Raw genomic sequence first — 25,825 nt, forward strand, 5'->3', positions numbered from 1 at the left:
CAGCCAGAGGAGCTAGAGGGTAATGAAGAAGGTGAGACAGAGGACCCAGACACAACGTGGCAGTATGCAGTGGAGATGAAGGCAGGGAGATCCTCCGAGTCGCTTGGAAAAATGGCACGTGTATGCTCACTTGCTTGCGTAGTGCAACATTACAGAATATGTTGAAATAATATTTATTATATAATACTTTATATTTTATCCTGTATTGCCCTTACTACACCTTTTTGATTATTCAGTGTGTACCCTCAAGGTCAAAATGTCCTGTGGTATCTGTTGGTGTTATATAAAGTGTAATAATAATAATAGCTATAATTATTATTAACCTTTATATATTTAATTACTATTATATATTCTTTCATAATATTTTTTATTGTATATGAAACCATACACGTCTATAAATATTTTAGTTTTTTAGTGTGACTATGCCCCAATCCATGTTAAAGTTCTATTTTTGTGCATTTGTTTCACAAAATTTTTACTAATCCAGATTGTGATTTTTTAAAAGGCTCAATATGGGACTATAAAAATATATAAACAACATAAACAACATATAAAAAATATGTTAACCCCTTAACGACAATGGATGTAAATGTACATCATGGTGACGTGGTACGTAACGCACCATGACGTACATTTACGCGCCGCCATGACCGCAAGCACCAGACCGGTGCAGCTGGTATCAGCAGCCAGGGAGCCGCTGGTAATGACAGACATCCGCAATCTGAACTGAACTATTTAAATATATTGTTAATTATCCTGTACAGTGAACAGCGTAAACGTAAAAAAAAAAAAAAAAAAGTCCAAAATTGCTGCTTTTTTGGCACATTTTATTTTAAAAAAATGTATAAAAAATTAATAAAAAGTAAAACATAAGCAAATGTTTAACTAATAAAAACTACAGATCATGGTGCAAAAAATGAGCCCTCATATCGCCCCATATACGGAAAAATTAGAAAGTTATTGGTGGTCAAAATAGGGCTATTTCAAACATACTAATTTTGTTAAAATGGTTTGAGATTTTTTTTTTTCTAGAAAAGCATATAATATGGGTATCATTGTAATCATATTGACCCACAGAATAAAGAAAACATGTAATTTTTACCGGAAAGTGTACAGCGTGAAAACAAAACCTTCCAAAATTTGCTAAATTGCGCTTTTCTCTTCAATTTTCCCTCATAAATAATATTTGTTTGGTTACGCCGTACATTTTATGGTAAAATAAGTGATGTAATTACAAAGTACAATTGGTGACACAAAAAACAAGCCCTCATATGGGTCTGTGTATGGAAATATAAAAGAGTTAAGATTTTTAGAAGGCGAGAAGGAAAAAACGAAAATGCAAAAATAAAATCGGTCTGGTCCTTAAGGCCAACATGGGCCTGGTCCTTAAGGGGTTAATCTGATAGAGCCCATTTAAACCCACACTTTTTATTATTTAATTTTTTATTTTTTTTTTAATTTATTTTATTTTTTTTCATTTAGTTGCTGTTTTGCTTTTGTATTGTTTCCCATCTGGTCAATAGGAAACTATATTTATATTTTGTGTGTGTATATAAATACATTTGATATTGTCAGTCTATGCATTTAGTTAGTTACAATCATTTACAGTCTAGAAGAGCAGTGTAAGCTTGTATGTATCTCATTTTATCAATATAAAATTCAAGGGTACTCTGACATTTCACACCTGCACTCGACTGTGAATATCCATTTCTTCACCCAAAGGTGAGCTACCACAACCAATTTTTCTATATGCTCATGCAGAACAATGTCCAAGACCCTTCAAGATCCCTTTTTGGAGAAGGATGCCTACTGTTATGTGCACACAGAGGTATGGGATGAAGCAATGGTTTTTTCCAAGTGCCCCCCCCCCCCCCAATTTTTATTATTTTATTTATTTTTCTACAATTTGTAAAAAGCCACTGCTTTTTTTCTCTACAGGGGCAAAATCCAAGGATACTTTTAAAACAACTAAACCTGAGTGTGGTTGTGCCTGGTACTGCAGCGTAATAGGGCTGAATTAAAGTGCCAGACACAATGACACTTTTTATGGATGTCATTGTGGCTTTTAATGTAAAATACTGTTTAAATTCCAATAAAAAAAAAGAAAGAAAAAACTCCACTTCCATTTCATGAAAGAGTTAAGGTTTTGCCCAGTGTAATAATCTGCTGGCCCGAGACCAGGAATATTTTATTTAACGGTGTCGCAATCTGTGCAACAGCTATCATTTCTTCTGCTGTTCTATCTACTGCAGATGCTGATTTATATCATTAAGCAAACACTCACTAGAATTGCATGGATGGGAGAGGAAATTAATATTATAAACCTGTCATAAAATATTTTAATCGCAAGAAAGCCAGAGAGATTTGAATGCTTTGCATGGCTGAAGCAAAATGATCGAATTCTCGGCAGGATTCACTGTACTGTGGCTTTACTATGTCCCAATCTTTAGACTTGCAATTATTGAAAGACTCCATAGAAAATGAACCCGTTAGGCATATTCACACATTCATCATGTGATAATTACCTTGTCCACGTAATTACACAGCTAGAGTTTTGTGATGTAAATTTACAGCTGTTAGAGTTGATACATAAAGGATCTATTTCCGCCAAACTTTTAGCCATGATATTGATGAGTGTAAGTTCCCAGAGCACCATGCGCAGACTGCTGCCGGGAGTTCCAGTAAATAAATACTCGCAACAAGCTCACATGCTGTCAAAACAAGTATGATTGGCCATTTATTATGATTAAGTTGGTTATTGAAGGTTCATTGAAATGTACTAGGTAGCTTTAGTCACTAGACACCCATGTCCATATTTAGTGCATTCAGGGGTAAATATTTGCATACTCTAAAAGGGTTTATTTAATTTAAAAAAATATATATATGTGACTTTTTTTTCAAAAAAATTGCAACCCTTGTCCATGAGCAGTGTCTGGTATTGTAGTTAACCCCTTTCAGTTTGAAGGGTTTGAGCTGCAATACCAGACCAAACCTATGAGTAAGTGTGGCACTTAAAAAGAGTATTTTTTTGTAATCCGGACAACACTTTTGCATTACGGTAGCCATTCACGTTCAATAACTGTCAGCCTACAGTTATGTCTCCCGACCATCCCACACATATAATTATGTTTCCTCTATGAGGAGGGGTAAGTCACAGTCAGATAGTGTGACTCTGACTCTGGCTTATCTCTCCCAGAACAATAAAGTTGGGAGGTAAAAATCTAGCACACTCAACTCTTCTCTTCATCAACATCATCCGTCAGGGGAGTGTCAGGAGGTCGCCATACACTGGCTTAGCCTTTAGTCTAAGGTGTATGAGTTCTTATACTGGAGCTGCTCAGCATCAAGCGTCCCTATATTTTAGACCTATCTATTTCATCTTATTCTAAGCCACACTGTACGTACCTTAATCTAAACTAAACCTCCCCTCTCTGCTGAGAGGAAAAAGGGACAAAAGCATGCCCTTATCACAGACTATGATGTTCCCAATGTAAAGAATTGGCCCATGTTAAGTGCATGGGCTGTCCACTAAGTCACAGCCATTAAAGAGTACCTATCATGATCTTGTTAAATTTTATAATCCTCCCCCCCTAGCAGGCATGACATCAACTGAAACCATGCAGGGGAGAACTTCTTCCCTCACTCTGCTACACACAGCCCAGAGCAGTTCAGTGTGAGAGGAGCTATGATTGGCTAAAGCTGAAACCCTCCCCCCCCCCCCTTAGCACTCCAGACTGCATTTCCTGATTTTGGACTTCTGCCAGGCCAGCAGGAGTCCAAAGTCTGTGCAAGAGATGGGGAGAAATGTGCTCTGTACAAGTAGGGAGACACCTAGTGGCAGCTTTTTTAAACACAAATAAAACATAGAAAACTTCATTTTTTAAAATCAAATTACATTAGAAAGATTTTTTATTTTCCATAAGGAGTGCAATAGCAAAAAAAAAAAAAAAAATCATGAGAGTGCCCATTTAAAGGAGTAAACATCAGAATCACAACAAAAATAGACATAAATACAAGGCATTTTATCTGACAACCAACCCACTGTCTAAAGTATGGCATTGACAATTATTTTTATTTCCACACAGTTTCCACACATGTGATTTTTAAGTACATTAGATTTTTACTATCTTTATAATCTCTCTTTATACTTCTCATGAATATCAATGGCTAATAAGATTTTAGGAACTTATAACCCATACCAAATTGATATCTCTTGCTATGAAATGTCTTCTGAGATACCTGTTCATGCATGGATTTTTGTCATAACAAAAATGATGCAGCCACACAGGGCCAACTCCAGGTTTATGTGGACCCTTGGGTGGTCACACTAGATTATTATGCATAAAAGGGGTAATCCAGAGACCTAAAATAAAAAATAAAAACCTAAAGTACTCCACAAGGTCTGGGATGTTTCTGGCACCATTCTCTATTACCTTCTTCCTCTACCTATTAGTCCATTTTCTCTCTTATTCTTCCTCCTGCACACTCTACTAAAACTACATTTCCCAGCAGTCTTCACTACTGAGACTGTTAGAAAGGGGGAATGGTTGGACAATATTAGAAAGGGGAAACAGAGTGGACAGATTATGGCAGGTTTTTCTTCCCTTATGCCTGTCACAGCATATTCCAACAAGAAAAACATCCCAGTAAGTTCAGGTAAAGAGTGCATATTACAATACAGTTGGTCTGACTATGAGGGAACAAAATATGAATATGTTTTGCTATCCAGAGTACCTCTTTAACGTCTCTCATCTAGCTGCTATACTGTACATACTGTATGAGAGCCTGTGACTAGGAAAGCAGTGTTGAAGGGGGCAGCATTTTATTGAGTAAAAAAAATTATATACCTGTATAGTTTTGCTTTATCTGAGGCAACCAAGCTGTAACGTGGAGGGAAAAATATTCTCAATGGGTTAAAACAGCTGTGAATTTTACCTGCTGATTTGGAACAAGAACATGTTTATTATGTTGTGGATTTATTATTGATTTTGCCACATTCTGTGCGAATCAGCAACACAACCTGCAAGTAACACATGAAGATTTGGTTTGGACAGATCAACATGAAATATTCTGTGGAATCACAGAGCAGCACAACCTGTAAATACGGCCCTGGCTATACACCAATAATGATTTTCATATCACATTTTTTTCATTTTAATAAAAAACACGTAGATTTTTTCTGATACGTTTACCATGTGTGTTATAAATATTTAGATAGCGATGATGTTTTTCTTTTCTCTTCCCACAGTTTTTTTAAGGGGGGATATGATCAACATATAAAACTATATAAACAGCCCATACAAAAAATATAGGGAAAAAACTGTTCCAGGTTAAACCCCCTCAAAGGACAAGGGGGCACTTACTCCATCTGGAGAAGAAAAGGTTTAGTCTCAAAGGGTTACATGCCTTTTTTACTATATGAACTGTGAATTTATAGAATAGTCTACCTCAGGAACTGTTCACAGCAGGGACAGTTGGAAGCTTCAAAACAGGGTTAGATACATTCCTAGAACAACATAATATTAATGCTTATGCAGTAACATAAAATCACATCCCTTCCCCTTCATCCCACCATACTCCTTCCCTTCAAGTTCTTGGTTGAACTTGATGGACATATGTCTTTTTTCAACCATACTGACTATGTAACTATTGGCAGCCATCCAACATTGAGAGGCCATTTGTGAAATCCCATGCAACTTCTACTGCAAAGATATAAAAGGTTGTGCAGTGTATATGTGAAAGCATAATATAGATAGAGAAATAGATAGATAGAGAGATAGATAGATAGATAGATAGATAGATAAAAAGATGCCTGGTGGTGTGAGACTACCGAAATGTAGCATTTTTGTATTTCTTGCTAAGGATGGAATAAATATAACTTTTTTGCACTGAAGACACTTTTCGTGTGCTGCGTTTTTTTCTACTTTAGATAAAAAGAAAGATAGATACAGTAGATGTAGCAGACCTGCAGTTTAATTGATATTCTAAGAAATGTATTATATATTAGATTACAATGACTGTTGGCAAGTATCCTATTGTTTGTTATACATAAATGCTATGCTTGCCATAAATAAAAGTAATGATAATAATAATAATAATAATAATAAGAAAAACACTAGTAAAGTTTGAATATGCTTTCTCCTCTATAAAACCCTAAATGGACTGGAGCAGCTCTGGGAAGAGCCCCATGATCACAATATGACAACATGATGACACATGCCATAGTCCAGGTCATTTGAATGACACACAAGGGCAGCCAAGATGAAAGCCATTAGGAAAAGCCAAACCTGAATGCAACCCTTGATATGATCAGTACTGACATTTCTATAAAAACAGTACAATATAATGGAAAAGCTCTCTAGGGGGCAAACATATAGGACTTTTAAGCACGACTCTGGCAATATGTACACTTTAATTAAGTAGTTGAGCACTTACATAGTAACATAGTTACATAGTTAGTATGGTTGAAAAAAGACATAGGTCCATCAAGTCCAACCAGGGAATTGACACGTTTCTTTTTAGCAAAACTAGTGCAAAGTTGACCAGTAACCCAAGAATCAGGTCTCTGCTTTATTTTACAAAGAATTTCTGCAAACTGAGAGCTGGAAATGGTAAATGGTTGCTATGAGAAACCGCTTCACTTTTTATTTGCAATAGTTGTGATAAATCTCCTCATTGTAAACATGCAGAACCCTTATGCAGCTGTGTGGAGTATCGTAACATAAGAGTGTGGGTTACAACACAACGGGAATAGGACAATTCTTTATAAATAATTGCTTATTGGCTATGTTCAAACTGTGAAATTCTGAATGGAAATTCTGCAAAATTTAAAGCACATATCGCAGCTCAGCTAACGAGCTGTGGTAAAGTGAAAGCTGAGTTGTGATTGGTTGCTGTGGGGAAAATCACTAAATTTTTTCTCTCATACAGTTTGATAAATCTGGGCCATTATGTTCAATTTGGCTTCCCCTGTCCCATTTACATGACATTCTGAATTGTGCAAAAATATAAATTTAGCTAAATTTAAATGTAAAAATATGCAGAATTCCAGGTTGGATCTTTTTGAACTCTATGGGGCTTTGAATCAACAGAATTTGGTTTTGTGAGCACATATTCCGATGAAATTCCACTCAAGTTTCTCAAAACTGCAAACATTCTGCAGTAAGCTTTGCAGAACAGAATTTAAGCAGAATAGCCAAATTTCTGTAATGTAAACATAGCCTAAGGCTGCTGACCCCTTCAGCATTTTTGAGCCTAAGGCTGGGTTCACATCCCGTTTTCTCCCATATGGAATCGCATACGGCAGGGTGGAGCTAAATCCTTGCGCTCCCGTATGCCTTTCTATGCACTCCCGTATGTAATTCATTTCAATGAGCCGTCCGGAGTGAAACATTCGGTCCGGTCGGCTCATTTTTGCGCTGTATGCACTTTTACAACCGGACCTAAAACTGTGGTATATCACGGTTTTAGGTGCAGGGAAAAAGCGCATACGGCGCAAAAATTAGCCGACCGGACCGAACTTTTCACTCCGGCAGGCTCATTGAAATGAATTACATATGGGAGTGCATAGAAAGGCATACGGGAGCGCAAGGTTTTAGCTCCCCCCTGCCGTATGCGCTCCCGTTTGGGGGAAAACATGATGTGAACCAGCCCTTAGCCAGAAGTGGATTCGGCAACTTCTGGCTTAGAATTAAAAAGGACTGTTGCAGTTTAAAAAAATGAAACAGCCTAAAGGGAACCTGTCATCACCGTATGAGACCAAACCACAGGTTATCGGGTGGTCCTCAGTAGCTGTTCCCCACCCCACAGCTTGACCTGTTTGGGAGAGATCTATGGGCAGGCAGAAGCTGTTAGGACCGCTTAGATGATTCATTGCTCCAACAGCATGAAAATCATGCATGAAAATTTAATTGTCACTTTAGGAGGCTGCTCAATGAATCCTGTTGTTTTGACTTCATAAATGTATGATTGTAGTAGTTAGCAACAGGGATGAAGGCTTCCTGAACCGACAACCACCAAATGCAGGTATGCAAGCAAGGGATCTAGTACTGGCAAGGAGACACAAGTGATGTTGCTAGTACACTGCATCACCACACGGAGGATGAGGAGACAGCTAGGTGGAAGCCTGTGAAAAGGGCTGTGATGTGTTTACAATAAGCCTGCCTTTTGATATCTGGCCCACAGAAGGAGGGACAGGGAATTGAGGCTAAGAAGGCACTGGTGTGCTGAAAGTTGACATGGCACATACCCTTGTGGAGCTAATCGGAAGGGTTAACTGTTCTGTTAGGGCGATTCTTTAAAGAAGGAGCAGTAGTGCTGGTCTGACAAGCAGGAAATGGACTTTGTGGGCAGGATGGTACACTGGGTAAATGGCCTCTGCTATTAACCTGGGGCTAGATAGGAGTGGTCATGGAAGTGAATGGCTTGCAGTTTGCTTTTGTAACATCCTACTTCATCACTTTAAAGACCACAAATAAAATCCAAAAACTAATGTATTGGAGTAAATATAAAATACATAAATAGAGGGGAGGGGTAATGGAAAGGGGCTGTCTGATTTTAGGGGAATGTAGACAAGTGAGGGTGTTGGGAAAACAAGTAGACAAGTGAGGGTGTTGGGAAAACAAGGTCTGAAACGTGGGTGCGGTTGTGAAAGTGATCCAGTTATCAGAACTAGAAGTAATTTTTCAGTCCTATCCGAAAGGTCTGCAGACAGTACCTCCATGAGAAACAGATGAGCCATTTATTGTTGCCAAAGTAGAAGTGTGAGTGGTGAACCATTGGTAATACCTGCCTATCGGCTGTCCCGCAACATCACAATATGTTTTTTATCTGCTAACTAATATAGTCAGGGAGTTTGGGGAGAAAGGCAATTTTGTGTTGGCTACTAGCTGCTGAAAAATAGTGCAATGGTGACATTTAATGCACCATATAATACATAACAAAACACAATTATTTGTGTGTGGTGGAATGCAAACACAATTTTTGTTAGAGTAATTTAGGGTTTTATTTTACATGCCTTTTACCTATAAATTTTTTCCTGTCCAATTATATACAATATTGCCTAAATGTATCTATTTCTGAATAGAAGATTAAAATAATTTTATCATAGGAAAAATATGAGGCAGTGGACTTAAAACATGACATTACAAAAATGCAGAGTCCGCTGTTGAAATAGCAAAAACAAATAGAAATGTAACTCGCAACAAGACAGCAAGAAGCCGGTTTATATAAAGGCTGCTGAATGAATAGCTACCACCTGGTGATTTTACATTACTAGTAGGTGATATGACTTGACAGCATTTTCACAACAAGAAAACGACAGGAGACTTAGTCCATTCACAGCAGGAAAACGCAGATTGCCCACCCCTGTTACATGGTAATAAAACAGAGAAAGGAACATTTAGCTTACTTATTTAACCAGGTAAAATTATTTTAGTTTTGGATAAGTAAGCATTTAACCCCTCAAGGAGACGTGCCGTAAATGTACAGCATTGCAGGCAGTAAATTTGCGCACAACACTACATTTATGGAACGGAACGCTTGGGGAGTAAGCGAAGTAGCTGTGCTCACTACGGGGCAGGTGAGTTCCTGCTACTAGTAGCCAGGGTCTCACCGATAATGGCGATCCTGCTGATGTTTGCCATTAACCCCATAGATGCCGTGATCAATGCCAAGGGGTGTCAAAGTACTGATAAAAACTACAGATCACGACACAAAAGATGAACAATCATGCAGCCCTGTATGTGGCATGTTGGAAACTGAGTAAGCTATAGGGGGTCAGAATAGGGAAATCTTAAACATACTTATTTTCTTTAAAAAAAAAAATTCAACCATTGCAATAATAGTAAAGTATGGAACTATAGGTATTTTAATCATTCATGTAGGGTAAAAAAAAAAGGAAGTCCGTCACAGCCGCTACTTGTGTCACTCAATGGACAATAGGTGTGTGCAGTAGGGAAGTATAATTTGCGGAGTCTTTACAGACTAGCAGTGCTCAGACATTAAATATGCATAGTAAAGAAAACGTTTTCATGGTAGAATGTTTGAATGACGGCACTCACCACTTCTTCCTTATTCTTTCTTCTTTATTAGAAGTCCTTCATCTTCTCACACATAGTGGGTTGGGGGGTACAGAAAAAGGCTATGGCGCTGTTTCGCATCTGCTTGTGCTTCGTTGGGCCTCTGACCTGCAATGGTCACACTCGCACATAAAAGGGGCGTGCAGTCCTAGTGAAACCAAACACCCAGTAAAAATTTTTTTTAATCATACTAACTTACAGAATAAACAGAACATGGCAATTTTACCGTAAAGTGCACTGCGTAAGAACAAACCCTCCAATTTTGCAAATAGTTTTTGGTTGCACCATACATTTTATGGTAAAATGAAAGGTGTTCTTACAAAGTACAATTGGTCGTGCAAAAAAACTAGCCTTCATATTGGTCTCTAATTGGGAAACAAAAGCTTTGTCTCTGTTACGTTATGCTCTCTGGCCGCACACGCTGGCCATAAGCGCCTGGTCCCATTACCTGCTGCTGCCGGCGGGGCTGGGATTCGCATTGCGGGACATGCCCGCATGTGAGTCCCAGCCCATCACTCACCTTGTGCTTCTTCTGCCCCCGCCTCTGCTTTTCTGCTCCAGTGCGCGTGTCCCCATCACCTAGGGCGCGCCGGAGCTTTAAGATTTAAAGGGGCAGCGCGCCCATTAGCCAAGTAATATCTGTGGCTCATTGATAAATACCTCTACCTCCCACACTTCCCTGACGGATTTTTGTTGCCCTAGAGCCTTAGAGAAAGCATTCCTGTGTATTACCTTGCCGTGTATCATACTCCTTGCTCCTTTGCCACCTGCCTACTGACTATTTGCTATGTTCCTGACTAAGCTACTGTGCCACCTGCCCTGACCTCTTGCTATCCAGACTACGAATTGCCTTATCCCACCTGTGCCTCGAATCTCCTCAGCCGCCTGTGTGGTTGAGCTGTGCCAGGGGTAGCGACCTGGGTGCCACCTGCCACAGCAAGTCCATCCCACTTTGCGGCCGGCTCTGATGAAAACCAGCAGCACCTTAGTCTCCGCTCCCTGGTACGTTCTGAGTCATTTACTACACATGTCCAGCGGATCCACTATCATCAGTGTTCCAGTCTACAGAAATGGGAGTGTTATAATCTCTTAAAATGGCAGGGGGGGGGGGGGGAAATGAAAATGCAAAAACGAAATTGTCTGTATCCTTAAGGTCAAAATGGGCTGTGTCCTTAAGGGGGTAAAGCTTTGCCTGGCTTAAAAAGCACAATGCTCCATCCTCTCATATTAGAGGGAGGAGGTCCCTTGTTCAGGGAATTCATATCTTGGTCATTGAAGAGAAAAGTTATGCAGCATGTCTCTCACTATGGACCTGTCCTGTGAAACATCACACAAATATTCTATTTTAAGCAGTAGATAATGCTTAAAGTATACCTGTTGTATCAAAGAACATTTAACACATTCTATTGACATGTCAAAAGTTTAGAATGAGCAGTAAGAAAAGTGCAGCTGACAAAGACAATCCCATAGACTTACACTGTAAATTTGTTTCCGTGGGATGTTCTTCTTTTAGCTAGTTTTAGCTATTAGTTTTAGCTATAGATCAAAACTTGTCTATTCAACATTTCAAAAGATAGTTTTTGTTAAACGCCTTAAGGACCCCTTTAGCGTTTTTCAGTTTTGGCATTTTTGTTTTTTCCTCCTTGCCTTTTAAAATCATAACCCTTTCAATTTTCCACCTAAAAATCCATATTATGGCTTATATTTTGTGCCACCAATTCTGATTTGCAGTGACATTAGTCATTTTGCCCAAAAATCCATGGCAAAATGGAAAAAAAATCATTGGGTGACAAAATTGAAGAAAAAACACAATTTTGTAACTTTTGGGGGCTTCTGTTTCTACGCAGTGCATTTTTTGTAAGAATGACACCTTATCATTATTCTGTAGGTCCATACAGTTAAAATGATACCCTACTTATATAGGTTTTATTTTGCCTTTTCTGTTTTGATTGGACTTTTTGATCGCTTTTTATTCATTTTTTAATGGTATAAAAAGTGACCAAAATACACTATTTTGAACTTTGGAATTTTTTTACGTGTACGTCATTGACCGTGCAGTTTAATTAACAATATATTTTTATAGTTTAGACATTTACGCATACAGCAATACCACATATTTTTAATTTAATGAAATTGTTTTTTTTTTATGGGAAAAGGAGGGTGATGCTGACTGTTCTTAGGGAAGGGGTTAAATCAAAATTTTTAACATTTTTTTTTTTCATCTTATTTTTTGCAATATTATAGCCCCCATAGGGGACTGTAACATTGCACACACTGATCTCTTAGGCTAAGTTTCTACTTGGTTTTTTGTCCTGTGTTTTTTGGTTTGATAAAAATGCAAGAAAAGATGCCTGAAGAAACGCCAGTGCAATTTCCTGCATCTGGCGTTTTTCCTGGTGTTTTTTCTGGTGTTTTTTTCATTTGGGTGGAAATTTCATTTGTGTGTAAATTTGGCATTTTTTTGTTGGGTACCAAAAAAAAAAAAAAAAAAAAGGATACAGTAGTGATGGAAAATAAATATTTAACAAAATTTATATTTTTCATAACAACATTTTTTCCCTTTTTTTCTAAATTTTTTGTCATTTTTTTTAGGTAGTACTACTACTCCCAGCATGGAACAGACTGTTCCATGAGGGGAGTAATAGTACCTGTACTAATAGACATAACGCCTGATGCGATCATCCATACTATAGCAGAGATGTGGAGAGGCTCTATACAGCACTCACATCTCTGCACTATACTCCGGCCAGTGATGTGAATAGAACATCACTCATTCATATTTTACTCATTCATCCCAGAGGGAAATATGAATGAGTGATGTTCTATTTACATCACTGGTCGCAGTATAGTGCAGAGATGCGAGCGCTGTATAGAGCCACTCCACATCTCTGCAATAGATGGGAGGATCACAGCGGATGTCAGGAGTGATACCCTCTGTGATCTTTCCTTAACTGCAGGTACTATTACTCCCATCATGCAGCATACTCTGCTCCATATTGGGAGCTGTAGTACCTGCATTAATAGAAAGATCTCAGTGAGTGCCACTCCTGACACCCGCTGTGATCCTCCTGTATAATACATAGATGCAGCTGGCCGCTCTTCTACGGTCTCCTGCACTGCTGTGTATATATACCTATTCATATTTCCTGCCATATATCTGGCCAATAGCAGCTCTCTGTGGGAAATATGAATAGGTATATATATAGGGCAGTGCAGGGGACCATAGAAGAGCGGTCGGCCGCATCTATAAATTATACAGGAGGATCGCAATGGAACCCGGGGCGATCTGTCAATTAGTAGAGGAACTACTGCTCCCATCATGGAACAGTGTGTGTTCCATGCTGTGAGTAGTAGTACCACCTAAAAAATAAAGAATAAAAAGTGAAAAACACACACACACACTACATTTTTATTATTGTCAGCTATATTTTTAGTGCCCTGCCCGCCCACATAAATTGATCCCTGTTTAAAAATTAATAAAAATGTTGTATAGAAAATATACATTTTGTTAAATGCTATTTTTTCCATCACTACTGTATCTTTTTTATTATTTTTTTAATGGTACCCTACAAAATGTTATTAAAAAAGGTATCTCCATCACTTTTTTTGATCGCTAAAGTCCAAAAGAGAATAAAAACTGCCTGAAAAAACGTCAAAGTTAAAACCCACATGGCGTTTTTCTTGGTGTTTTTTTTTACTCCCATAGACTTCTATAGGAGAAAAACGCCACAATTTCAGGGAAAAAAACGCCAGTGGCTCAACATGCTGCAATTTTAGAAAACCGCCAAGGAGCTGAAAAACGCCAAAAAAGAGTGAAAAAAAACCCATACGTATAAACAAAAAACGCCAAAGTGAAAAACGCCAAGTGGAATAACATTTTTGCCATTTCTCATTGATTTACAGCTAACATCTGGCCGCAGCGTTATTTGGCCAAAAAAACGCCATGCGGCAGAATTGGCATTTTTCTTGGCGTCCCCGTCCCCCCCAAAAAAAAAAAAAGTAGAAACTTAGCCTTACACTGTTCACTGTCATGTATTAACATGGCATTGTTCAGTGTTATTGCCGCTCGACTGTTCCTGCCTGGATTTCAGGCACGGAGCAGTCATTCAGCGATTGAACATGCAGGATGCAGGTAGGGATCCTCCTGGTGTCCTGCAAGCTGTTCGGGACACCGGAACTTCACAGCGGCGGTCCCGAACAGCCCGGCTGAGCTGCCGGGCAGCTTTCGGTTTCACTTCAGACCGCCGAGTCTAAAGGCATACGCCCTGCATCCCCGATCATTGAGGACTCAGGGCATACCTGTGCGCCCTGGTCCCATTTATCAGGTTTAAATCATTCTCACCAGCAGCCAGGACCCACGGCTTATGCCGGGCAAGGCCAATCGGGCCGATGACCAGCATTAACCCTTTAGATGCCACGATCAAAGTTGATTGCAGCGTCTAAAACTAAAGTAAAACAATCCCTACAGCGCAGCGGAGCTGATCGGGACTATCGCAATAAAATCACGATGTCCCGATCATATTACCATATGACGGGAGGGTCCTCACCTGCCTCTCCGTTGTCCGATCAGCGATCTACTGCTCCATGCCTGCGCAGCAGGCAGGAGCAGCAGAGCGCCGGTTATACTGATCAGTGCTTTGCAATGGCAGAGCACTGATCAGTGTATCCAATCAGAAGATTGCTTTGACCCCTATGGGGGCTAAAAATTAAAAAAAGTGTAATTTCCTTTTATTTATTTATTTATTTTTTATAAAAGTTCATTAACCCCTTCCCTATTAAAAGTTTAACCCCTTAAGGACTCAGGGTTTTTCAGTTTTTGCACTTTCATTTTTTCCTCCTTACCTTTTAAAAATTCTACTTTGCAGTGACATTAGTCATTTTACCCAAAAATGCACGGCGAAACGGGAAAAAAAAATCATTGTGCGACAAAATCGAAAAAAACGCCATTTTGTAACTTTTGGGGGCTTCCGTTTCTACGCAGTGCATATTTCGGTAAAAATTACACCTTATCATTATTCTGTAGGTCCATACGGTTAAAATGATACCCTACTTATATAGGTTTGATTTTGTCGCACTTCTGGAAAAATTCATAACTACATGCAGGAAAATTTATACGTTTAAAAATGTCATCTTCTGACCCCTATAACTTTTTTATTTTTCCACATACGGGGCGGTATGAGGACTAATTTTTTGCGCCGTGATCTGAAGTTTTTATCGGTATGATTTTTGTTTTGATCGGACTTTTTGGTCACTTTTTATTCATTTTTTTATGGTATAAAAAGTGACCAAAATACGCTTTTTTGGACTTTGGAATTTTTTGGCGCGTACGCCATTGACCGTACGGCTTAATTAATGATATATGTTTATAGTTCGGACATTTACGCACGCGTCGATACCACATATGTTTATTTTTAATTTTTTTTACACTGTTTTATTTTTTTATGGGAAAAGGGGGTGATTCAAACTTGTATTAGGGAAGGGGTTAAATGACCTTTATTAACACTTTTTTTTTACATTTTTTTTGCAGTGTTATAGGTCCCATAGGGACCTATAACACTGCACACACTGATCTCTTACACAGATCACAGGCGTGTATTAACACGCCTGTGATCAGTGTTATCGACGCTTGACTGCTCCTGCCTGGATCTCAGGCACGGAGCAGTCATTCGCCGATCGGACACCGGGGAGGCAGGTAAGGGCCCTCCCGGTGTCCGGTCAGCTGTTCGGGACGCCGCGATTTCACCGCGGCGGTCCCGAACAGCCCGACTGAGCAGCCGGGTCACTTTCAGTTTCACTTTAGAAGCGGCGGTCAGCTTTGACCGCCGCTTCTAAAGGGTTAATACCGCACATCGCCGCGATCGGCGATGTGTGGTATTAGCCGCGGGTCCCGGCCATTGATCCCGCTTCATATCGCGGGAGCCGGCGCAGGACGTAAATATACGTCCTGCGTCGTTAAGGGGTTAAATCACCCCCCCCCCCCCCGTTCCCATTTTTTAAAATAAAATAATGTAATAAAGAATAAAAATAATCATATGTGGTACCGCCGCATTTGTAAATGTCCAAACTATTAAAATATTACTGTAGGTTAGCTAAACCACACGGTCGATGGCTTACACGTAAAAAAAAAAGTCCAAAATTGTGCATTTTTGGTCATTTCATATACCATAAAAATATTAATAAAAAGCGATCAAAAAGTCCCATCAAAACGGTACCTATGAAAACTATAGATGAGGGCGCAAGAAATGAGCCCTCATACCACCCCGTACACAGAAAAATAAAAAGCTATAGGGGTCATAAGATGCCAATTTTAAACATACAAATTTTGGTGCAAGTATTTTATAAATTTTTTAAGTATTAAAATAAAACCTACATAAATTGGGTATCCTTGTAACCGTATGGACCTACAGAATAAAGATAAGCCCCCAAAGAAACGGGAGCCCCCAACAGTTGCAAAATTGCGTTTTTTTTTTTTGTTTCGCCGCAGGTTATATTCTATAATAAATTATGTCATTGCAAAATACAAATGGTGATGCAAAAAACAAGCCCTTATATGGGTCTGTAGGTGCAAAATTGAAAGCGTTATGATTTTTAGAAAGGAAGGAGGAAAAAGCGAAAATGTTCGAGGTCCTTAGGGGTTAAGGAGTTAACTGAAAGTGCCCATTGAAAGGAAACTCGTCATTATTTTCATGGTGCCTGAATCATAAGTGAATCCTTGGTGGATTTGGGAGTCCTCCATAGCTTTTTACCACAGCAACAATGGGAAAAAGACAAAAAAAAATGCTTCTTCTAGAGGCCATTAGACAACACCTCTGATGAAGCTCTGAGGTGCAAAACATGTCAGGGGGGCTATTTGTCTGAGTTTTTAATAAGCCTGTGTCACTGGTCATATTTTTTATTACACTTGTTGTTAGGACTGCAGCCATCAACAGTATATATGATTTATACTTCTAGTATAATTAGATTGTGGGAGCATGCCAACATGCCACATTGACGTAAACCTAGTTACGTATACCTAGTTAGACTGGTGACACTGGTGTTTTTAAACTTTTTTTGTTATACCTTTTAATAAACACATTAATAAAAGTGATGTATTAGGATGGGATAATAATAAGGGTATTTTTGATCCCGGGAATGGGATTTGTTGGTTTAACTTCTACCCTAGGGCCCCATAGTAGCTCTTTGGCCTGGCTTTGTGATTTATACTTTCTTAGTATGAAAGTAAAATGTGAGTTAAACATCATTATCTGACTTAAAACTCATAATATGATACATCAATAATAAACAATTTCTAAGAAGATTTTAAAAAATGCAGAAAAAATTACTGCAATCCAAGAACGAGTCGATCTTTCTTCCGAGTGAGTGAGGGGATTTATTCACTCCATCTAATTTCCTTAGATGCACACAAAGACTCTAGATGCTACACGTCTCTGCTCCCTTTATTCTACAGTCAGTCCCTAAAGCAAAGACAAATCCATAAACAACTATTGACTGTCAACGACGATAAGGGGAGTGCAGGGGGGAGGTCTGGCAGACAAGTAACTTTATGCCAAAGGAGATGCCCAGATGATGAGAGGGATGACATTGTTATCAGAGCTAGTCCGGAAAAGCACCAAGGCCTGAAGATTAAGAGGAAAGTTTGAGGCTGTCATAGTCGATGCTGTGAAGAAAGCACAGCTCTATCCATGTGACGGTTATTTGAACTCACTCGTGAAGTCTTTTTTTCTGCTTCACTGAAATCACAACAGTTTTAGACAAATCCCTTTATGTCTTCAATTGGAAATGACTCATCCGTTAGGCTCTGGAGTAAAGTTGATCACAGCGCTAACAATCATAGAAGAGCGACTAGACATGTCCTCTCTAGCTAAGCCACTTCCTAATAGGACAAGCAGAAAAGTGGTGATCCTCCTGAGATGGACTGGCTGCTAATTACAAATATATATTTATTTTCAGGGTAAATATTCTTTTGTTTCAGTTTTTTTTTATTGTTGCTAATTCTGAATGACAAAGGATTGAGTGATCAGCTTTTGTAGTTGGCAGCTGTGGTTTGAGGCACTAGTCACAGCAGGAATGATAATCCATTCTAGGAAATCATATATGCACTGGAAACAGTGAAAAGCTGGAGAGGAAGGGAGGGGGAGACACGAGGAAAATGGAAATCAAGAGATGAGGAATATAAATAAAGGGATATATTTACTAATATCTAAACTGCTCTCAAAATAGCAGTTCAGATTGTGAATATCTAATGTGCTTTCTCAAGATCTTATCAATGGAAGCATTCAAGCAAAACCCTTAAAGGGGTACTCGCCCCTGGCATCTTATCCCCTATCCAAAGGATAGGGGATAAGATGTTAGATCGCTGCAGTTCCGCTGCTGGGGACCCGGGGATCGCCGCTGCGGCACCCCGCCATCATTACTGCACAGAGCGAGTTCGCTCTGTGCGTAATGACGGGCGATACAGGGGCCGGAGCAGTGTGACGTCATGGCTCCGCCCCTCATGACATCACGGCCCGTCCCCTTAATGCAAGTCTATGGCAGGGGGCGACCGCCACGCCTCCTTCCCATAGACTTGTATTGACGGGGGCGGGCCGTGACGTCACGAGGGGCGGAGCCGTTACGTAACGATGCTCCGGCCCCTGTATTGCCTGTCATTACGTGCAGAGCGAACTCGCTGATCCCCGTTGTCCCCAGCAGCGGGACCCTGGCAATCTGACATCTTATCCCCTATCCTTTGAATTCAGAACAGAGAGATCGACTTCTGCTCTGGTGGACTTGGACCATTCATGGATAGCAATTCAAATGAGAGAGAGTGACAGAGGTTGTCAGTAACATTTTAAGCACTCCCCGGACTGACACCTTTTTAAAATTTTTTAGTTCTTGCTAATATAAAAACTATAAATGGTCTTCATATTTTTTTGTAAATTTTGGGTGATACACCAGGCTTTATTTTTATGACATTTTCATCTTAGTAAATTGTTATTATTATTTTTTTATATTTGGGAAACGTCAAAAATTACATATTTGTTTAATAGCACACAGTGATGCTAAAATAATGTTTTTAAATTGTCATGTGATCTGGGTGTCCTAAAACCAAGCAGCTCCTGCAGATACAATGCATTGGTGATCACATTTTACTGTGTACACATTGATCAGGTAGAAAAGTACGGTAATACACCATCCCTAATTTCTCACTACAATGCCCGGCTGTCACTGACAGCTAGCTCTTTGCTCTAACAGCAACATCATTTCCATGATGCTGCAATACTCTGCACAGCTCTTTTGAAACAGCTGTGTGGAGTTAATTGCTTACTTTCTGGACATTAACACCTTAAGAATGCTTGGTGTCTACGCCGGAGCTGAGTGTGCTTCATACCTGGTGAGTCCCGGCTGTTTTCAGCAGCCCTGACCCACAACTGATGTATGACAATAACCCTTTTAAACTGCAAAATGCAGTTCCTGGACCCTTTGGGAAGCAATCGGGACCACTGAGGCAAAATCGCAGGGTTCTGATTAGCTGTGACAACAGCTGGAAGTTCCTGATCATGGTCTGTGCCATCAGATCCATGCTTCAGAAATACAAGCAGCTTCGACAGCCTGCATAAGTGGAGAGCCGATAACACTATTCTATGCATCACTGCTATGCTATTGCCCCCAACCCTAATAAAAGTTTATTTCACCTCTCTTTTCCCATTTTTCAAATAAAACAATGGAAGAAAAAATAAGTAAAAACATATTTCACCATGTGTGAAAATATCCGAATTATTGAAATATAATATTAATGAAACCGCACGATAAATCAGAAAAAAAAGAAAGAAAGAAAGAAAGCAATGTCTAGAATTGCTGATTTTTTGGTCGTTTCATATGCCAAAAAATAAATAAATAAAAATAAAACACATCAAAAGGTTCCCATGAAGTAAAATAAAAATACAGGTTATGGCATACAAAATGAGCCATCATACAGCACCGGAATATTAAAAGATTTATAGGAGTTGAAATAGGTCAGTTTTAAGCATACTCATTTTCTTGCAAAAAGTAGTAGTAGTAGTCAAATAAAACAAAACATATGTACAGTAAATTTGGTATCAGTGTAATCATATTGGCCAACATAGTAGAAATAACATAATTTGTACTAAAAACTGCACTGTGTGAAAAGAAAAACTGCTCAAAAGAAGCAAAACTTTTATTTTATTTTTATTTTTAATTTATTTTGCCCCACAAATATTTCAGGTTGTGTCATATATTTAGAGGTAAAATGAGTGATATCATTACAAAGTACTGTACAATGGCGCTAAAAACAAGGATCTGTAAAGTTATGGCTATTAGAAGGCAAGGAGGAAAAAAATGAAATTGCAAAAAAAAAAAAAATTGTTATGTCCTTTAGGCGGTTAAAGTCTATGGGTTGAAATAAATTTGATGAGTTATGTCTTTCTGAATAAAGACTATGGTGAGAAAAAGGCTTGTGACTCATAATGGCCATCATAAGACTGAGACACCTGATCACATTTGTCTGTAATACTATGGACCCTGTAAGTCAATAAGATTAGTAACATCGATTAGTAGGTACTGCATGTATTGTTGCACGGAGCTCTATGAAGCAATGTTTGTAAGTGACAAAATGTCCATAACATAGTTTGAAGAATGCAATATTTATTTATTTTTTATTTTTATTTATTTGTTTGGTTCACATCAGTTACCAAAGTAATTGCCTATATATATTTTAAAAGAATGTTTTCTCTTTTGAGACAGGAAATAATACATCCATTCACCCTCACTATGTCTATAATTGCATCCTAAAAAGAACTAAATTGAAGAGTATTCCAAAGCATCATGGGAAAACTTCAACATTTATGTTTGTGCTGAAAGTAGTAGCTTTGTACAGATAGAACCATGCAACAGATGAATGTGCTGCATACAAGTAAAGAAGAGAACATTAGACCTGCCACACCAAATTGGCTTTCCGAAGCTGTTGGATAGATGGTAGATATTACCATTACGGTTCTTTATGAAAGTCTGGGGGCTTTCAATGGTTTTACTCATGTGTGCTGAGAAATGAAAGCATCAGAATTGAAATGAGAGCCAGAGACAAGGGAAAAGGCAGTAGTTTGCAAAATACTGTATATATATATATATATATATATATATATATATATATATATATATATATATATAGTCTTTAGTATACTATTTTTCTGCATTATCCATCATAGAAGTTATGGGTCTCATATCAGCAGCACCTTTACCTCCTGAAGAAGCAACACCAAATGTAATTATATGCATGGGCCTCTTAAAAATCAAGCTTTTTTTTTTTTTTCCATAATGTGACATCCAGTACATTATTTAAAAAAAAAAAAAAAAAAATGAATTATTCTTGATATAGCTTATCTTTATTAATAATACTCAATAATCAATATCAATTATCAATCACATGTATTGTTCTTTTTTATACTTATTTATATTAAAAAAAATGTTATTATAGTGACATTTATACTATATTAGCCAATTATCTATTTGCATTTACCATTACTTATTAGCAATACAGCAAAATCACAATGTTTTTATGATTAGTTAAGTCTTGTAATTGTTTCTCAATTGTCTTTTTATGCCCTCCTCTTTCTTGTTCCTGTACACGTCGTATACTCACATTATTTGTTGGTTAGGTAGTCACTGATTGAGGAGGGACACTGCTGGGGTTAGTGATTGCCTATGCAGAGCAGTTATTATATCTATGGTTGTAGTAAATGATAGATAAGAGTGAAATATTACATTATTATGTTGAAGACACCAAGGGTATACTAGAGTTGTAGTTTGGCATCAGCTGTGGACCTACAGGTTGGAGATCACTGCTCTAAACATTTCGAAAAGTACTATTTAGGGAAAAAATGCATGCAAAGTCAAGGCTCTAATCTCAGCTAAAACTAAACACTGGAGATTAATTTATTGATCAACAGAAGCTTAGAAAGTCATTTGGGGACAACACTCCCGGATGAGATGTGCTCTGAATTAAATGCTTATTTATGCTCCTTAAGTGTATAATGTAGAACATTTGAAGGAGAAACATATAGGGCCAGGCTTTTTGAGATGAGAGATAGAGATGAGAGGAGATGAGATTTTTGAAAATTTCGATTTGGGCAATTCGCAGAATTTTCCCCAAAAAAGTTGGTTTGGTCCGATTTTATTTGTGGTAACTCTCTATAAAAAATGGTTATTCCTGGCCTACAGAAAGCCTCAGTAGGGGTGTAGAAAACTTTTCCTTGCTGTAACATGAATTTGGTGTGTGCTGGGTTAGTTAAATAATACTGTTATTCAGTACGACATGCAAATTAGAGGCCTTGCTATTAGAATCACTGTCGCAGAGCGGCAAAATGACAGAGCCTGGAGGTGGCATCAGTATGAGGAGACCATATAGTGGCTGAATGACTAAGCGTGGAGGTGGAGGAAGCATGAGGAGATATATAGTGGATTAATGATGCAGTGTGGAGGTGGCAGCAGCATGAGGAGACCATATAATTCCTGAATGACACAGCACGGAGGTGGTGGCAGCACGAGGAGACCATATAGTGGCAGAATGACCCAGCCTGGAGGTGGCAACAGCCTGGCGAGACATTTAAATTTAAGATTTCAAATACATGAACCTAAAATGTTTTATTTAATGTGCCTGCAGCGTGAGGAGAACCCATGGCTGTACAGTGACACAGCTTGGAGGTGGCGGAAGCTTGAACAGACCACATAGTGGCTGAATGGCACAGCCTTGAGGTGGTGGCGGAATGAGGAGACCATACAGTGGCAAAATGACACAGCCTGGAGTTGGCGGAAGCATGAGGAGACCATATAATGGCTGAATGACACAGTGTGGAGGTGGCGGAAGCATGACGAGACCATATAGCGGCCCAATGAGCTCAGGCCTCTCGCTGCAACTCCTGCTGCCGCCCGTCCCTAGACCTCTGCCTGCGCCTGATGAATTTAGAGCCTCTGCTACTCATCTGTGCATGTCCTGGCACTTCTCTGCCTGACATACTTAGTGCATACATGAGGGGAGGACAATACGCTTCACTACGCTTAAAACAGTATGTGTCTACAACACCAGCAGGTGTGTACTTTTTGCTGGCCTTTTACAGTAACCAGGCCCTTAGGACTTTAACAGGAACAAAATGGTACACCACTTAGATGTACGTAGGTGGTATGCACTTATGAGGGGAGTACAATGCGTTCCACTAGGCTTAAGACAGTATTTGTCTACATCACCAGCAGATGTATACTTTTGGCTGGCCTTTCACAGTAACTATGTAAAGAACCGAAGGGTTAACTTGAACTGAGAGCTTTTGTTTGGTCCTGTTGCTTTGGTTACCCCTGTCTGCTGAGACTGGTCAGCTGACCTTGATTGAACACCTGGTCTGGACCAATTTAAGCTGGCAGCCTACTCCCAGTCTTTGCTTGCTAAATAGTTCTGTTTGTCTCCTAGCTAACTTTTTACTGTACCTGTGATATCTGGCATTTTGACCCTTTGGCTCTGCTCTCTGAGTCTTCTCTCTGGTATTAGCGTTTTTGTACTTCCTGCTCTCCTAGTTTAGACTCGGCTCACTAACTAGGTATTTTTGTGTGTTTAGGTTTGTTTTCTGTTAGTTGTGTGACTCCAGCCTTTCAGGACCTTTTGTCAGTTTTGTAGTTTATTGTTTTGACCTTTTGACTGTCCCTCACTTATTTAGGTAGGGACCGTCACTGTGGTTACGGACCTGTTGTCTAGGGCAGGTACGTAAGTAGGCAGGGACAGGGGAGTGGGGCGAGAATAGTGTGCACTCCTTCCCTGCCCAGACATGACATTTTAGCAAGCTCAATTACTGCATCTCTTTAGTTGTTAGTCATGGACCCCATGACAGCTCTAGTTGGTCAGATGCAGAACCTTACTCAGTTGGTTCAGGATTTAGCTGAGAAGGTATAGCAGCAAGAGAATTCTAAAGCTCAGTCTAGAATCAACCAGGACTTGATTGACAGGTTGGAACACCAAGAGCAGCTGATTCAAAGGTTGCTGGCAAAAATCCTGGAGCTTGAGTCATCACACACTACTAATCCTACTTCTCCATCTTCAACTCCTTTAGAGCCACAAGTTAGTCTCCTGGATCAATTTTCTGGTAACCGGAAAGAATTCAAAACTTTGTGTGAGAGCTGCAAATTATCCTTTAGGTTACCAGCTACTCTGAGTCCCAAAGAGTAGGTATTGTTATGTCTCTTCTGCAAGGGGATCCCGAGAAATTGGTATTTTCCCTTGATCCCAATGCTCCGGAGTCGTCCTCAGTGGAAGCTTTATTTGTGGGATTGGGTCTCTTGTAGGCTGAACCAGAATGTGCTATGTACGCTGAATCTCAGTTGCATACAGTAAAGCAAGGGCGTAGACCTATTGAGGAGTATTGTGCAGACTTCAGAAAGTGGCGTGTGGCTTTCAGATGGAATACCCCAGCTTTGTTTTGTCAATTTATACTGGGGTTGTCAGATGTCCTTAAGGATGTGTTAGTGACTTACCCCTTTCCTCACACCTTAGACCAAGCTATGACTTTAGCAGTTCATTTAGATAGATATTTACGTGAACACAGATGGGAATATTGTTCTTCCTATGTCTCTCCTTTTTTGCCTGTCTCCTCTTCTGCTCCTAAACATCAGTCGGTGCCTGAGGAGGAACCTATGCAGATAGGGTCCATCCGCACTCCAGAAGTTGTGTGCCTCCAACCTTTCACTGTCCCTCACTTATTTAGGTTATTTAGGTTAGGACTGTCACTGTGGAAGAACAATAACCAATCTTCCAATGTACCAATCATCAAAACAGGTTCTAGGTCTTCCCCAGATAATTATACAGTAGACCTGTAAGCTTAACATCCTTTGTGGCAAAATTGTTTGTAGGGCTCATAAGGGACTACATACAGGAATTCATAAGGGGTAATAATATTATAAGCAGGGCTAAAGTCCTGTAGGAATGTGTGGGAACTGGTTCCTGTACTTTTTCCACAGCAGGAACACCGATTCCCATTAACAGAAGACCTGCAGTGCCAGCCATTGAGTGGAAATCTTCCTGCACTTTTTTCCCCAAGACTTGACCCCTGATTATAAGTGATAGCCAGCATGGGTTTACTGAGGATAGAAGTTGAGGATAGAAGCAGAAGCCTTGACAGAGGGATAGCTGTGGACTTAGGGGGACATTCATGAAAGTGTTTACCCGTTTTTTTTCTTATATTTGTTCGCTAAAAAGTCGCAGTTGCGACTACACATTTTTCTTTGCGACAATTCTTCTTCAGAGCGAGAAAAGTAAAAATAATGATTTCAGCTTTTGTAAGCAACTTTTTCAAATCAGCTTACGGTAGTTAGAGATTTATAAAATGCAAATGTCGCAAAAAAGTCGCAATAGAGTAAAAGTTTGCTTACATTTACTCCAGGAAAATCCTGGCTTAGGTTTTTAATCTTTTTTGAACTTTAGTGATCCAAAAAAGTGAGCTACCTTTTTTATAAAAATTTCGTAGCGTACCATTTAAAAATAATAATAAAAAAGATACAGTAGTGATGGAAAAATTGTATTTAACGAAATGTATATTTTTTTATAACAACATTTTTATTCATTTTTAAACAGGGATCAATTTATGTGGGTGGGTAAGGCACTAAAAATGTAGCTGACAATAATAAAAATGTAGTGTGTGTGTGTTTTTCACTTATTTTTTTTTTACATTTTTAAGGTAGTACTACTACTCCCAGAATGGAACACACTGATC

At 39.1% G+C, this 25,825-nt stretch overlaps 1 long non-coding RNA gene across 1 annotated transcript in view; it reads right to left on the minus strand.

The window, feature by feature from the left end:
- Positions 1-10,104: 10,104 nt before the first annotated feature.
- The window catches only part of LOC130277669 (uncharacterized), a 31,365-nt gene continuing 15,644 nt past the window's right edge, over positions 10,105-25,825 (minus strand). The window contains exon 3 of the long non-coding RNA XR_008845517.1: positions 10,105-10,187. This is a non-coding gene — a long non-coding RNA (uncharacterized LOC130277669). The remainder of the gene's footprint in view (positions 10,188-25,825) is intronic.

The sequence above is a fragment of the Hyla sarda genome, chromosome 6 (genome assembly GCF_029499605.1).
Source record: "Hyla sarda isolate aHylSar1 chromosome 6, aHylSar1.hap1, whole genome shotgun sequence".
Classification (NCBI taxonomy): domain Eukaryota; kingdom Metazoa; phylum Chordata; class Amphibia; order Anura; family Hylidae; genus Hyla; species Hyla sarda.